At 39.7% G+C, this 17,198-nt stretch overlaps 1 pseudogene and 1 gene segment (V, D, J or C); one reads left to right on the top strand and one right to left on the bottom strand.

Moving 5' to 3' along the window:
- Positions 1-304: 304 nt before the first annotated feature.
- LOC311593764 (large ribosomal subunit protein eL21-like) lies at positions 305-778 on the top strand (annotated as a pseudogene). Its single transcript has one exon. The product of its transcript is annotated as a large ribosomal subunit protein eL21-like (transcript).
- Positions 779-2,727: 1,949 nt separating this feature from the next.
- Positions 2,728-17,198, bottom strand: part of LOC311594272 (immunoglobulin kappa variable 2-29-like) — a 225,245-nt gene continuing 210,774 nt past the window's right edge. The window contains exons 3-4 of the V gene segment in view: positions 7,081-7,116; positions 2,728-3,229 (exon numbers count right to left, since the gene is read on the bottom strand).

The following is a 17,198-nucleotide window of genomic DNA, read 5'->3' as shown; positions in this document are numbered from 1 at the left end:
GCCTAACCTGGTCTGAGTTCCAGGACAGCCAAGGATTCATAGTAAGGTCCTGTCTCAAAAAAAACAAGTAAAAGAACTAATAAAAATCCCACCCCCAAACCACCACCACCACTACCACCACCACCACCACCACCACCAACAACAACAACAACTTGGCATCACTTTTGAGGGCACATTTATTAGTTTAGCATAACCTAGACAGTTCCATCTGATAAAATAAAATAAAGCGTATATAAAATTAAAAATTTTCAGCCCAGCCCGTTTCCTTCTGGCCATGGCAGCCATTTTGCAGTAACTTGCAAAAATGACAAACATGAAGGGAAAGAGGAGGGGCACTTACTATATGTTCTCTGGGCCTTTTAGGAAACATGGAGTTGTTCCTTTGACCATATACATGTGAATCTACAAAAAGGGTGATATTGTAAACATCAAAGGAAGGGTTTCAGAAACAAATGATCCGTCATGGTTACCACAGCAAAACTAGGAGAGTCTACAATGTCACCCAGCATGCTGTGGGCTTCACTGTGAACAAGCAGATTAAGGGTAAGATTCTCACCAAGAGAATCAGTGTGGGCATTGAACACATCAAGCACCTGAAGCACTTGAAGGAGAATGACCAGAAGAAGAAGGAAGCCAAGGAGAAGGGCACCTGGGTTCAGCTGAAGCTCCAGCCTTCAGCATTCAGAGAAGCACACGTTGTGAGGACTAATGGGAAGGAGCCTGAGCTGCTGGAGCCCATTCCATATGAATTCATGGCCTAATGTACAAAAGGAAATAAATGACCTGGACTTTAAAGTGTTTTTCTTTAAAATTTTTTCTAGTAGCCCAATAATCAAAATAAACCTTTAAAATTAAGCCTATTACTTTATTGATTTAACTCAACGTATCTATTGTATTACTACTCCCTTGACATGTAATCGAAATGTAAATTGTATCATAGTATTTATTAATTATATATATGTTGCACAAACTAGTCAAAGTTTGGTGTTAAAAAATTAAAGCACAGCTCAGTGTGACCTTTCCTCCCTTCACTGGGTTTCCCAGTATAAACAGCACTCCTAAGAGAAGATAACGGCCCGACATGTACATGACATGTAAACGACATCTACACAAGCACACTGGGGCTTGTAAGAACAGGGCATTGTTATTATGCTGATCCAAAGGGAGAGTTAAGTCTTAGACTCACCAATAAGTGCCAAGACCAAGTATAAATCACAGATAAACAAACAGATATCCATCTTGGCTTCCTCTTTCTCCTTCTGTTTCATTTCAGCCTTTGCTTCCCCCTTTTCCTCCCCTATCTCTCACCATTCTTTTCCTAATTTCCTTATCTCTTTCTTCCACTATTCCCCTCTCTACCTTTTCTACAAAATACTTTAACTTGTAAACTTCTCTAGAAACAAATTTAAGGAAGCATAGCTGGTTCTGGAAACTCTTTCTTTTAAAAAGATATGTTTTAAAAAAATTAATTCATTGTACTTTGAGCTCTGAAAAGCAAAATAATAGAGCACTCAAGGGATCAGAGTTAGGAATGTGGAGACTTGATCCTGGATCCCCCCTCTTACTGTCTTTCTGGCCTTGACCTATGATTCATTCCTTCTATCCTCTCTTACATATGCACTGGGTGTTAGATATTTCTTTAGGTGAAGTTATTATCAAGTATAAAACATATACAGCAAGAGTATGGGTCCCAATACCACATTATTAATTTTCACAAGGTGACATCCTACACTGAGAAACAGAACAGTCCCCAAACTCCAGAGTTCCCTTCTTGCTACCTCACAACTTGTCCCACCCCCAGCAATGTCTCTCTTAATTTTTAATTTTATTTGTACTAAATTTTAAACTTATATGAATGAAAAATAACCAGACCATGGCTTCTGTGTCTGTTTTGCTTAATATCATGTTTATGAGATTAAACTATGCTACTGTATCATTGTACTTTTCTCTTTATTGAGTAATAGTTCAATTGTGAACATACCAAAATTTAATTGTTGCTGGACATTTTTGTTGTATCTAGTTTTAGGCTTTCCGAAATGAGCATCTGAACATTGTTTGCTTCTTAAGGCTTTGCATGTACAGAGACGGTTGCCTAAGTATATAATGGCTAGAAGTAGATGCTGGCTACCTCTGCCTTATAAAATCTTTCCAAAATTTTGATGAATGTGCTTAACTCATAGTACGGCAAATCTTGAAGTAGGCCGTGGACAGTACCCAGCACTGACAATGGCAGATAGGAGTCAATTTGTATTTAAAAACACAATGAAGGCATAAAAAGAGCTCATGAAGCCCAGGTGATACGGTGGTTTGTCTTTCCCTATTGCATGTTTGTTTAAGTTGTCTGTACTTCCTGTGACAATGACTCTCCACTGCTTTGTCATGTTTTCTGAGTAGGCTGAATCAGATCCTGGAATATTTGCTTGTAAGAACTGTCCCCCTTCAGGGCTTTGAAGACTTAGGAGAGGAAAGCTAGGAAGTATGCCTCTTCCAACTAACAGGGCCCAGAGAAATAAGCCCTGAATAATATACTTGAGAAGCTTAGAGATGCTTGTCATGTTGTAGACAGCAAAGTAGGGCAAATGGAGGATTTTTTTTTAATGTGCTAGATTTTGGGGCAAGTAAACATTTAACTTCTTTAAAAGAGAAACCGGGTAACTGGAAAAACAACTTTTTTTTTTTTTTGAAAAACAACTCTTAATAACCTTTTAGTAAAAAAAAGAGTCAGAGTTCTCAAGTGCAAACATTCACTTTATTCAATATCTTCCTCAAATATTAGCATGATAAAAGCCAAGGAAAGGGAGGAGGAAGAGACGGGAAGTGGGTTTGGGGGACTGCAACAGTGGTGGGTCGCCTGTGGGGAAAGCCCGACCTGGGGAGCAGGTGATGGCACCTCAGGACCCTTCGCTCTAACACTCATTCCTGTCGAGGCTCTTGCTGATGGGTGTGGCTGACGTCTTATGCGTGGCCTCACACGTGTAGACGGAATGGCTCTCATATTCCTGTTTGGTCAGCGTGAGGGTGCTGCTCAGGCTGTAGGTGCTGTCCTTGCTGTCCTGATCCGTCAGACTCTTCTGGACTCCAGTTTGTCGTTCATTGTTATCTACCTTCCACTTGACGTCGATTTCTTTGGGGTAGAAGTTGTTCAGGAAGCACACGACTGAGGCATGTCCAGTCTGTAACTCCTCCTTGGATGGTGGGAAGATGGACACAGTTGGCTTAGCATCAGCCCCTGAGGAAGGAAGCACAGAGGGTGGTATGAAGTAAGAGGGACGGTCTCCCTTTGGGTGCATTATGTGTGAAGTTACGTTATTGACAGACACACAGAAAAGCACACATATCCTTCAGGATAGGAGCAATGAGGCCGCATGTACAATCTTGTTGGTTTTGAGTTATTCCCTAGTTTCTGGTGACTCCTTTGGAAAGCAGATTACGTCTGATCCTTTGAAGCTATTCCCAGGTTTCTTTCTATGCCCTTCTTCCCTGGAGCTGCGCTCGCCATCAGCTGCAATGGTTCCATGCTTCAGACTGAGAGAACGGACCCGTTTATCTGCTCTCCCTGATGTTTGATAGTCAGAACACGCAAAGACATATGGTAGGAGCAGAAGCTTGGCTTTCATTTTCTCCTGCCTCTTCCAAGAGTTCTCTGATATCAGCCTGTCTATGGCTTCCTTTGGTATGGCCAAGCTAAACTCACATCATGGATGGGTTCTTGAGCCAGTGTCTATGTTTGGGTGGGTGTCCAGCAACTCTCAGCCCTCACCAAGGCCTTCAGGTGAGGACCCTGGTCAGATGGTCTGTAACCATACAGGACAGTTTTTAGCCACACCAGAAGAGGTCAACTGTAATCTTGGCCACCTGCCTGGGAGGAACTGGCAAGCTTCACTTCTGACCTTCAGCAGCTGCCAGATGGCTTCTCGGAAACCCCCTCTGTGGGGATGTCAACCCTTGGGTGACAGAGCGATAGTAAAAATGAAAACCGAGAGCCCTTTACTAAGAAAAACAACAGAATTATGAACAGCTTTTCTTCCCCTTTAAATAAATTAATAGGTTTAAAAGGAGTTGACATTGTTTTAAACTAATTAAAAGTGGTTAAATAATTTAAATGACTCTAAAATAGTTTCAAGAGTTTTAAAAAGTCCTTAAATAGTTACAATTGCCTGCTCAACCACAAAAGCAAGTTTTCAAATGATTCTAGAGATTATGGGATTAAAGTAGCCAAACATTTTTCTATCACAGAATGAAAGTACTGGAAAATAAGCTTATGTTAAAATTTTATTAGTCATATTTTTGTACAAAAAAATATCCTACTTAACAAGTTAAAATCATGTCACAAATTAATCTTTTAACCAGGTAGTATATCATATAATTTAATGAAATTTAATGAGAGCTCAGTCAAAGTAGATTTACTATGACTTTTGCGGGTTATAGATTTTTACCTCCAAAGAATTATATGAATTAAACTTTTAATATAATCTAGGTAAAACAATTTTCTGTCTTTTATAATACCTTAATCGAAAATTAAAACATGGAATATAGTGATAAATGCATTTTATTTTTGAAATTTCCAAAAAGTCACCTTTTCCCTGTTTCCCCCACATTGGTGTAGTGTCTGTCTCTACTCTCTTTCCACTAGTGGAACTGATCCTATCACTGTGCCTTAAGAAAGTGGTTCGCAAGGAGTGAAGGGCGCTAGTGCGGTATTTGCGTGGCTCTGCAGCTCTTAGCGGCCAGCCAGTTACTCCAAACGGTTGGGATGGCGGCCAAGCCATTCAGTCATAAAGAGGTTGGGGTTAATTTCAGCCCCTTGTTGGCGGCATAAAAATACAATAAAAAAAATAACTGGGGAAAACAAAGAGCCATATATCTTACAAAACTATAGCCATTAAAACATATAATTTAAAATGAACTGCATGTCTACTTTTAATAAAAGATAATTTCAAATTTATGTTCATATAGAAATGAGACAAAAATGAGATGTCCAAAATTTGTTTCTGTAGAGTATCTAATTTTGACATTTTGTGACACGTTTTGTAGTGCAAGAATTACATCTCTTCTGATTATATTCAGTAAGCTAACTTTTCGACATGGCAAAGAATCATACTTTTAAACATTTTACTGATTTTTATTTCAGGGTATGATACTGACTTTTGTAGTTATAAAAAAATATGAGATAAAAGAGGGAATGCCGCCTAAGGCTCGCCTCACTCAACTATCCTACATTTAATGAAAAACTCAAAAGTATTTGTGGAAACTCATACAAATGAATTTCCTTTTGTTCTCAGCGCTCCAAGCTCCTCTTTTTATCCGTACAGTTTTCATCCTTTGAGTCACTCAGCTTGTCTCAAAAGCTTTGCTTCCACATCCATTTGCGGAGCCAAACTTGACTCTTGTCCATCCTGAAGTGTCCCCATTCCTCATCTCCCCAAATATCCCACTTAAACATCTAGAGGTTAATGCTACCTGTACTTTGACCCACACAGAAGTTAATGCTGCATGCACTTCGACCCACACTTCGACAATGCTTATGTTCACTCTCCAGTCTAGTCTCTTGGACTCTTAGCTACTTTATTCTCAACTAAACCCTGGTTTTGCTCTTAATCCTCAATAGCTTGATTAAACAGAGAAGCTGACACCGAATGCCAACTGACGAGCCCTCTCCACTTTCTCAAGATGAACAGATTTTCTGCACTCAGTGAAAATTTTGGAGCTGACCTTAATTCCTAACATGAAAACCTGTGTCTTACATATGAAAAAAGATGAGAAAAATGCACTTACGTTTCAGCTCCAGCTTGGTCCCACCGCCGAACGTGAGCCACAGTGAGGACTCTGACATGGCCCCCTCTACAAAAACCTGCCCCTGAAGCCAATCCAACTAGATTGGCCAAGCTAAGAGGAAAAGCTCATCTCATTCGTCTCCATTTCCCTTACAAACCTGTCCCGACAAGCCTAACATAAGTTTGGCTGTTTTTTCTTCTTCTCAGTTCTCACACTGATTGTTTTCTCAGGCTCTTAACCAAAATGCCACAAATTCACATAAATTATACAACAGAATCAAAATGTCACAAATAACTGAGGAAAAAACTACTTACGCTTTAATTCCAATTTGGTCCCTCGGCCGAACGTGAATCACAGTGATTCAGGCCAATGCCCCCCCTCTACCAAAACCGGCCTGAAGCCAATCGCACTAGATACGCCAAATTTAGAGAGAAACTGCTTCTTTCTCATTCCTTCCACAAATCCTACTTTTTCTCACAAATTTGTATTAAGTTTTCCCAGCATCTACACTGTCTCTTTTCTGGCGCTCTTCTATTTAAGTTTTGGGTCACTGGGAACAGTTCATTTAATGAAAAATATCACAAAATCACACAAAAGGCAAAATAGGATCAACACTTCACAAACAGTTGAGCAAAAGTGTACTTACGTTTTATTTCCAGTCTGGTCCCTCCACCAAACGTGTTCCACAGTGATTTACTTTAACTTCTCCCTCTACAAAAACCTCCCTTGATAGACAGTTAACCCTCTTTCCCCAATTTAGTTACTTGGCTTTAGAAAGCCTAAACATTAGTTAGTAGCCAACTTCTTGTGGAACAATTTACCCTCCTCAAGACCTAATCTGAGATTGGAATTTTTTTTACATCCTTGAAATTCCATTAAGGAAGACGCATAACAAAGAGCAAAGTAACATGATCAGACACAGCAAAGAGTCAGTTGAGAACACTTACGTTTTAATTCCAGCTTGGTCCCGGGTCCAAACGTGTACACACACTGTTTGCCCTTCACTTCCTTCTCATACAAAAACTGAGTATCGCCTTCTCACCACTGAGCAAGGCTTTGTCTAGAGCCAGTTGCTCTGTTTGCCTGAGTATTTCTGAAACTATCGGTTATCTTATTTCTACACTGACATTTGCTCTTCAGAGAACATGTGCAACCTACTCCCAGCTTACAGAGTTATTATTTATCCTTATCCTTGCCTTGGAGAATGCCAGATCTGTTTTCAGAGTTAGATTTTATCCATCACTTTTAGACACAGAAACCACGAAACATTGACAATGGAGAAGAGAGAGCTTGGATTCTACTTACGTTTGAGTTCCACCTTGGTGCCTGCCCCGAACGTCCACCACAGTGGTAGTACTCCATTGCCTGGCTGTACAAAAACCCTCCTAACTGAAGAGGAACAAATCAGTGGGTCAGAAGCTAAAGCTTAACTTCTTCTCCAAGCATGCTTGGAAGCTCTTGGGCTTCTCTGATATATGTATGTATGTATTTATATACATACATACATACATACAAACATATATATATGTATAATACTATATATTATATCTCTTTAGCAGCCTATCACATAAGACTTCTTATTATTTGTTCTTTTAAAAATAAAGAAAAACAGGGACTGGAGAGATGGCACAGCTGTTAAAAGCATTTGCTGCTTTTCTATAGGACTTAGTTCCCAGTACCTGAGCTGTGTTAAACAGCTCAGCTACCTGTAACTCCAGCACCAAGGAATCTGACACTAGCTTCTGGCCTCTGTACTCACATACATATGGCACTCACTCACACATAAATAAAATAGCTTAAAAAAGTAAACCAAATAATTTGAATAACTTTCCTGGGGTGAGCGGGTGTGGAGACTTCTGCAAATTATTAACTTTGTTTAATATTAATTTAGAACTCAGTAACATCTCTTAGTTAATAATAAAATAAACATGATTTCCATTTGAAATTCTTTGCTTTAATGCTGTTTTATAAAAGGTACATGAAATATGTTTATATGGTGCAGTATATATATATATATATATATATATATATATATATATATATATATATATATATATAAATCAAGGCTCAAATCTTGGAGATCCAGTTTGGAATTGAATTATGGATTGATCTGTTGTTACAGGACAGGTGAGCTCAGGTGTCACCAAGATCAACCAAGTTCATGCTACCTTTGAACTTAGTATTTCCATAGCAACCAATTGATGACACTGAGGAACTTGCTTTGAATTCCAGATTCATTTACTACAGTCTTGTTTCTCTCATCAGTATCCATTCCCATCCTCTTCCTACCATCCCAAACTCCTTATAGTCCTACCATGGCCTCCAGCATTTGCAGTGCATCTTCTCTGCTTCTGAACACCCTGTCCTTCCTAGGATAGCTCAGAAATAGCTGTTGTTCAAGAGTCATCTCAAGAAATTCTTTCTACCATCAATTGGCTTCACAGACAGGTTGTTAGACCTATAGTACCTATTTTTATCTGAGCAGCTGTTGGATTCTCTCTTCCCCACTAGATAGTAAGATGTTTGCCATTTTATTAACCAGGTATTTGAGAACTCTTGTTCATTATATTTAATTTACAAGAACTTATCATACATTTGCATAATAAATGAAAAAATAATTAAAGTCAATAATATAGATCAGTGCTAGTTATGTACAATAGGCAAAATGTGAGTCCTGACCACTACAACAATCAGCTTTCCTAGACAAATTGCAACTCTAACTATGATTAGAAAGGTCTATTTGTTTCTGTTACTGGGAGTTTTGCTAATCTGGAATGGCAGATTATACAGTATATTTCACGAGAAGATGGAGAAAGAAAAGAATCAAGTTGGAAATAGACAGAAAAGAAATTTGTCAATAGAAACTAAGTGTGTGAAGTAACTGATGAACTCAACCAACATGGATCCTAAAAAGAGAGAATGGGAAGTGATTTTCTCTGTAGTTATAGAAGCAATGTTAACCATAAAGCTGACATTTGTTTAAGAACTTATAAACTGCCAGGCACCATATATGGCTCACTGTATTTAGCTATCCATAAGACTCCATGAACTAGAAATTAATATCTTCTGTTGATGGCATTAAAGGGCAGAGCTTGGACTTAAAATTGCTGCTCATGTACTCAGTGCACATCCTGCAGGGTAGACACCAGGATAGAAGCAACATGTGTGTGAGAGAACACTGGAGCGGGAGGAAGGAAAACTCCTAGGCCATCCAGGGGTGGGAAATGAATGGCCAAGTGTGCCCAGATGTCTGTATAGATTGTACTATTTTACAAATACCAAATATTCATCAACAGGAGCTGGGTGAGCTAATTTTGCAGAGCATAATAAGCACAAATCAGTTGCTAGAGGAAAAACATGTTTCTGGATATTTTCATGAAAATGTGGGGTACAGAATACTGTGTTTGGCCTGATTGTAAAACGGGTCCTGTAGTACAGGATTTTTCTAGAAGGCTATACAAGCTGTGCTCAGCAGTTTCTCCTTGGACTGCTCAGGAGAGCTAAGGACACATCTTATCCTCCTGTCTACTATATATATGCCCTTACGATGCATATAAGTTGATTGTTACATTCTACAATTTTATAATAGTTCATTTTCTATATTCATTTTATACTAGTCAGAAACAATGATACCACACCATCAAAAAAATTTTAATTTCTGAGATTACTTTATTTTTTCAATTAAAATTGTTGCTGTAATTTTTTTTAATATTTAAAGAGTTTTTTTTATAAAAAAAAAAGTCTCTCTGGTTCCGTGTAGGTGATATTTTTTTCCAGACAGAGACTAGGGGACTGTAACATGGGAGTGGACAAGATAATCTGGCAGCATAAGAGAAATGTTTCTGAATAAACAAGATTTAGTTTGAACAATACACAACTGTAGCCGCAGATGGTCATTATGGCGCTGTGTTCGGCCACACAGTGGTGACTGATGGGTAGGGGGGTGGGATCTTTATTCTTGTAAAAATGGAACACTGAGGAGTGGTTGAAATCATCAATATGGGATTCATTATTTGCAGGCTAAGGATGTCCCAGGAGAATTTGTGAGTCTCTGCTAGGATCTATGATTCTATGAGGATCTATGCTGGGCACTGATTGATGTATTGAGGAGAGGCTACATATCAATAAGACAACCTGTGTGGTTCCTGGACTTCATGCATGATACTGATGGAGATAGGATTCTAGGGGAAACATTTCAGTAAACTTGTCCTTAGTGTTACCTCTTATTTCGCCCTCAGCAAAACCAAATAAATCCTCAGAATAATTTTCAACATGTTTGTGAAGAGAAAGGGAGATAGGGAGAAAGAGCGAGGAGTGAAGGGAGCCAGTAAGCCTAAAAACAATCAGGAAATTAACCTAAACACAATTCACAGGTTATGTTAGTGACAGTCCCTAGATAAAACAATTCCAGAAACATGGCCTTTTTTGCCATCATTAAGTAAATTTTGCCATCATTAAGCAGTTTTTCCATCAATAAACAGTCTTTTAAGGGAGGCTCTTTTCATATTAGCAACACAGAAGAAGATCACCTAGCATGTGAGAAACAAACAGTTTTGTTCTATGCAATATTGGAGGGCTGTTCCCTACCTGGCACCAGAACAGTCTTGTCTGAGATCTCCCTTGAAGTCTCTGGTTCGACATTGTTTTTCCAGTTTATCAGTCATGTTGGGTCCTAGACAGTCAATTCTTGCTTCATCTGGAATTGTCTTTGAAAAGTAAAGTCACATTGTAAGAGGCGGGCTGGTCCCCTTGGCCAGGAAGGAGTGAGACAAAGGAGTTCACTTGAGAATGAGGTGCTTCGTTATGCCTGTTTCCGCTTGTCCCTGAAGAAAGGCATGTGGGCACAGGTCAAGTCCTTTCCTGCATATGCATGTGTGCATGCCGTCAACCTGACCCAACGCTCTGGTCTCAATCTGGAAAATGCAGATGTGTCTCTTGTTTTCAGAAGGACATTAGGCTGCAACACTTTATTATGTATGAAAGAGGAAACAGTAACTGGTTAGGGTTTACTAACCTCAGAGGGACTAAGCCACTGAAATTTACATATTGGCTGCTGTGGGTTCCAGCTTATTTTATACATGTGATGCAAGCTGAATTCTGAGCTCTCTGCCTTCACCCCTGTTTCTGCCTCTGACATATTGTGTTTGGTTGTTTTTTGTCATTCTGATTTTGCTCCCAAGGTGATGTGACTTGGCATATGTGTGTTATACTTGAGTGACCTCCTTTGGATAGATCATAGAGGAGGGAGGTGCTGAGCTACCCGTTTTGGATATGCTGTGTCTTGTCTATGGACATGTAAGGTTATTTGTGTTAACCAGAGGAAGTTAAATATGAAGATCAATATGTAGGGGATACCAGCAGTAGTCATTGGATAGCACAGAACAGAAGTACAACTGCATGCATTCTGAGTGTAAGGGACAAGATCTGTACATAAGCTTAGTAAGCTAAGTAATATTTCCGGGCAGGAGAGCTGACTGGGAGCCGAACTGCATCAAGCTGCTCCAGTGAGGGCTGTGGGAAGGGACGCACTTCTGTTCACACACATGCTCTTTGGAAACAGTAAGCTGCACTGCATGATTATTGGGAATTGAGGAAATTAGAGTACAGAGATTGGCTGAAGTCTATGGGAACCACCAGGCAACAACTATAACCTCTCCTAGCCATGTACTTACACACACATTTCCTAGAACACCCAAGGCTGCTGATGAAGACAAAGGCTTCACTCATCCTTCTGCTCCATAGTACCAAACCAAGCGAGAGAAAGTCCCAAGGAAGAAAAGGAGCATTACACTATCTAGCTTGGAGGGATTGTGCCAGAAACTAATTCCAGAAAATAGTTGGTCTAACTAAGCCCACTGTGGAAGTACACACCACAAATGGGTTCTACAGGTGTGAACTGTAGTTGCAAAAATTACATCTCTCTCATCAGTACAGTTTGTGACATAAAATGTCACAAGGAAGGAAAGAATTGAAATCCCATGGAAGACATACGGACTGGGGCAATCTTTAAAAATGGAATGTACTTAAAAATAATGTTTATTAATTAATTATTATTACATTTTATTTATTATTTATACAGTATTCTGCCCGCATGTATGCCTGCCCACCAGATCTCGTTACAGATGGTTATGAGCCACCATGTGGTTGCTAGGAGTTGAACTCGGGACCTTTGGAAGAGCAAACAGTGCTCTTAACCTCTGAGCCATCTCTCCAGCCCCAGAATGTACTTTTTATTACACCTAGCATTTTGTTTGTTATTGTTAATTTCTTGGTAATTTTTAGTAGGTTCTAGTTTTCATTTTCAAGTCTTCATTCTTGCATTCATATCCCATAGTGGCCTAGCTTTAATTTGCATATTGTTTAGTTAGGTTTTAAGATTGTTCTATATGCTCTGTCATTCAGTTTCTTTTTTTTTTTTTTTTTTTTTTTTTTTTTTTTTTTTTTTTTTTTTAATACATTTTTATTAATTTATACATATTACATCTCAGTTGTTAGCCCATCCCATGTATCCTCCCATCCCTCCCTTCCTCCCACTTCCCCCCCCTACTCCCCTCCCCTATGTCTGTGTCTGAGGGGGATCTCCTCCCCCTGAATATGCTCATACGGTATCAAGTCTCTCCTTGGTGACCTATTATCTTTCCTCTGAGTGCCACCAGGCATCTCCATCCAAGGGATATGATCAAATATGGGGCACCAGAGTTTGTGTGAGAGTTAGATCTTCTTCTCCACTCAACAGTGGAGAATGTCCATCGGCTAGTCCGGGTAGGGGTTCAAGGTTTTTACTGCCTATTTTTTCCTTGGCTGTTGCCACAGTTTGCGGAGGACCCCAGGGCCCAGACTCGCCTGTAGTTTTCCAGGACCCACTGGATCCTTCCATTTCCTCTTTCTCCCAGGCTTCTCACACCTAAAGATTCAATAGGATGTCCTCCCCTCTTACCCATTATTCTGGTAGGTACAGTTTTTCATGGGGACGTACACCTTGGGCTAGTGTCTCGATATAAGTGAGTATATACCATTTAGCTCTTTTTGCTTCTGTGTGAACTCACTCATTATGACAATTTCTAGTTCAATCCATTTGTCCACAAATTTTGGAAATTCCTTGTTTTTAATAGCTGAGTAGTATTCCATAGTGTAAATGTACCACAGTTTCTTTATCCATTCTTCTGTTGAGGGACACGTAGGTTGTTTCCAAGTTCTGGCTATTATGAATAAGGCAGCTATGAACATGGTTGAGCATATGTCCCTGTTGTGTGGTAGTACATCCTCTGGGTATATTCCAAGGAGTGGAATAGCTGGGTCTTGAGGAAGCCCTATTCCCATTTTTCTGAGAAAGCACCAGATAGCTTTCCAAAGTGGTTGTACTAGTTTGCATTCCCACCAGCAATGCAGGAGTGTTCCTCTTTCTCCACACCCTCGCCAGCATGAGGTGTCAGTTGAGTTATTGATCTTAGCCATTCTGATGGGTGTAAGATGGAATCTCAGTGTCGTTTTGATTTGCATTTCTCTGATGACTAAGGAGGTCGAGCATTTCTTTAAGTGTTTCTCAGCCATTTGATATTCCTCTGTTGAGAATTCTCTGTTTAGCTCTGCGCCCCATTTCTCTATTGGGTTATTTGGTTTGGTGGTGTTTAATTTCTTAAGTTCTTTATATATTTTGGATATTAGACCTTTGTCAGATGAAGAGTCGGTGATGATCTTTTCCCAGTCTGTAGGCTGTCGCTTTGTTCTCTCTGTCATTCAGTTTCTTATTGTCACTCTCTATTACTCTTCCCCTTCATGACTCATAGTCTTGCATTCTCATTCATATGTTGATGGTTATGAATATTTAATATTAAGTTATTATTTTATTAAAATCAACAGATACTCCTTACCCGGCATTATACCAAAGTAACCACACAGAGAGACCATGATCTATTTAATTAGCCTATAGCACAATGCTGAGCAATAATTACTCCATCCTAAACCTCCATGCTATTATAGTTGCTTCCCCTTCCAGAATTCCCACATGTTACTTGCTTTTTTTTTCCCCCACATGTTACTTGCTTTTAAGTCATCTCCTGGGCCTGGCTCATTTTTCCTGATGTGGCTCCATCCTCTCCTTTCTTCTCTTTTTCTTCCCTGCACTGGATCAGGATGTCCCACCCTATTCTCTGTTATTGCTTAGCATTGGATAGTTAGTTTTATTGGCAACACAGAGAACAATTGGTGACATGTTTACACAAACTTGAACCAGGAGATACTTAGAATAAACATCACAATGCAGTGTCTGGCATTTAAATGAACAAGGACAAACTGTACACCGTTCACAAGAACATTATGCCAATATTCCTGCCCTTTTCTCTCCTTCCATTTTCCTTCTCTCTCTCTCTCTCTCTCTCTCTCTCTCTCTCTCTCTCTCTCTCTGTCTCTCTCTCTCTCTCTCTCTCTCTCTATATATATATATATATATATATATATATATCCTCCAAAAGCCATGGACCCTAAACAATACCCCAAATTTCCCTTCCCAGATTCTTTGTTCGTCTTAAATTTTTTCAAAGTTGATCCAGTATTAATTCCTATCACCATCCTTCTTACTCTTGATTTAACGACTAAAATCCTAGTATGCATCATACCACTTCAGCCCAGACAAACCCTTGTTTTTTTCATACCCTGATACATTGAAAGTACACTTGAATAGACCCTGGCTAAACATGATAGTCGTTATCAGAGGTGGGGACATTTATACCGTGTTCAGAGTTGGAAGTATGTGTAGCCCAATTCCTTTGCTGTGCAGAGCTTTTTAAATTTCACATAATCACACTTGCAATTTCTTGGTTTTATTTGAGCTCCTTGAGTCCTTTTCAAAAATGTCCTTTCCTATGTATGTATCTTGAAGTGTTTTTCCCTAACAATTTTAGAATCTCATGTCTTTTTAAAAAAATTATTAATTTATTCAGATACAACTCAATTGTTATCCCATCACTTGTATCTTCCCATTCCTCCCTCCCTCCTGCTTTCACCCTATTCCTCTCCCCTAGGTCTATGACTGAGGGGGACCTCCTCCCCCACTATATGGTCATAGGCTATCAAGTCTCATCTTGGTAGCCTGCTTATTCTTTCTTTGAGTGCCACCAGGCCTCCTCACCAAGGGGAGGTGGTCAAATATGAAGCAACAGAGTTCATGTCAAAGTCAGTCCCAGCTCTCCACATAACTGTGGAGAATGTCCTGTCCATTAGGTAGATCACAGTAGGGGTTCAATATTTACTATTGTACTGTCCTTGGTTAGTGCAATAATTTGAGCAGACTGCCCTGGGCCACGATCCACCCATCATGATGTTCTTCTTGTAGGTTTCTAGGACCCTCTGGGCCCTTCTATTTCCCCATCTCCTATATTTCTCTTACCTAGAGTTTCAGTAGGATGGCCTCACATCTATCCCAATCTCCTGGTAAGTGAAGACTTTTTGTGGGACATGCCTTTTGGGCTAGTGCCCAATTATAAGTGAGTATATACCATGTGTGTCTTTCTGCTTCTGGATTAACTCACTCATTATGAATCTCAGGTCTTACACTGAGGTTTTTGTATAAGGCATAAAAGGATCTAGCTTCAATATCCTGTGTGTGTGTGTGTGTGTGTGTGTGTGTGTGTGTAAGAAACACAGGATAAGAAAGAAAGGAAAAAGAAACTAAGGAAAAATTCCCTAAACTGTAAAAATGTATGAGCAAAATTAGATGATTTTATGAAGAGCCATAACAAAAAAATAAATAAAACAAATACAATACAGTAAAGATTCTGTTAAGTGAGTAGAGAAAAAAGAACTTCATGGAAGAAGCAATAGGGAGGAAGAGGTGAGGGTGTGTTGCAGTAGCTTCCTCAAAAAAGCATACTCATGAAGGTCAGTTGAACTTGTGGTCTTGTTTTTCCTTTTATGTTTTTGCTGAGTCTGTATCTTTGTCTGATTAGTACCAGAGTGGTCTTCACAGAGCTTTCCTTGTTGCCGGCTAGGGGCCTCTCCTGGCCACACTGAGCTTTGCAGTCTGTCTTTCACCTTCCAGACAGGGTGCCCACATTAGGTGGGGGATTTTATCCATGGCTGATGCAGATGCCAGAGGTATCTGCATCTGTGTTTCAGGATGTGAGAGCTGTGTGCCTGTCTTGAGGGTAGGACTGCTGTGTTTTGAGTAGCTTTCCTTTCATGAGAAGCTTTTTGCTCCCCTTTTCCCTCTAGGGAAATGTAAGTTGGAGGCAGTATTTACTTGATTTCTCTTTCACACCTACCCTTTCCTCTCTTTTCTTTTCAAGTATTCATTCACTTTCTTAACAAACTTCTGAAATGCTTCCTCTATTTCTCTTTGGGAAAAAGTACGTTTTGTCCCCTGACTTACTTTTCTAAGTTCACATAGAGGCAGTATTCTATTTTACCCATGTGAATTAAAGTCTGGGTCTACACTGCAACTCCCTCCCCAAGATCCTGCACCTTACACTGCCCACTCTGTGAAGGCTGAATCACTGATTACATCTTCAATGACTGTAGAGATGTGGGAATGATACACACCCAGAGCCAAGTTATTTTGGTTTATCTTTCAGCCCTTCAAGTGGCCACTTACTACCACTTGAGGCCATTTACTGCCCTGTGTATGACAACATCTTTGTGATTCTTAGGTAACTAAATATTTTGGAATATATGAACAGAACCCAACTCACCCATCATTGAGTTGTTTGATGAACAGCACCCACCAAGTCAAATGCTATGAATGTCAGATAGCATCTGAGGCCTGTAGCAGAGGTTACCCTACTTTGCTCTAACCTGCACTCCAGTGTCCATTAATATATTTGAAAAATACCTTGTGGCCTCCTTTTTTTGTTACTGTAAAACCTCTGAAAATTTTACCAAAATCCAGGAAGCTGGAAAGGGGAAATGGGAGGTATAAAGGAAAAAGAATATTTAGTAGTGAGATAATAGGATACATTGGGCAGGAAGTGGGCACACAGTACAGAATTATGGGAAAGAAGAGAGCATGGAGGAGATGGCCAATCAAAACTGAGGATGTATGAAAAAAAAAAAAGCTCCAAGGAAGCCTACTATTTTATAAGCTAACTAACATACAACTTATAAAAAGGAGTTGGTGTGAGGTGCCCTGCATGGGAGGATAAAGCTGCTCCTAGAAGCCATAGGTTATTAGGTGAAAATCTCTGTGCCAGGGGTGAGATACCATCATGTATGTGGTTGGTCATTGAGGTCCCTAATGTTTCCCAAACAATACTGGCAATTGCTATTGCTAATTACAAGATGCTAAGACCCTATTGCTGAATGCACCATGATCTTTAGTTCTAGGGTATGGAAAAACTAAGCTGGAACTGGTCTGGATGCTTCCTTCCAGCTGTGCAGATTTCATAGTGCCAGAAGCTGCTATGCAGTCTTCTGGGTGAGTAAGCTCATCA

This window comes from Acomys minous (genome assembly GCF_964271855.1).
Source record: "Acomys minous genome assembly, chromosome: 3".
Classification (NCBI taxonomy): Eukaryota; Metazoa; Chordata; class Mammalia; order Rodentia; family Muridae; genus Acomys; species Acomys minous.
The sequence above is the reverse complement of the archived record's forward strand: the minus strand, read 5'-3'. Positions and strand labels throughout refer to the sequence as shown.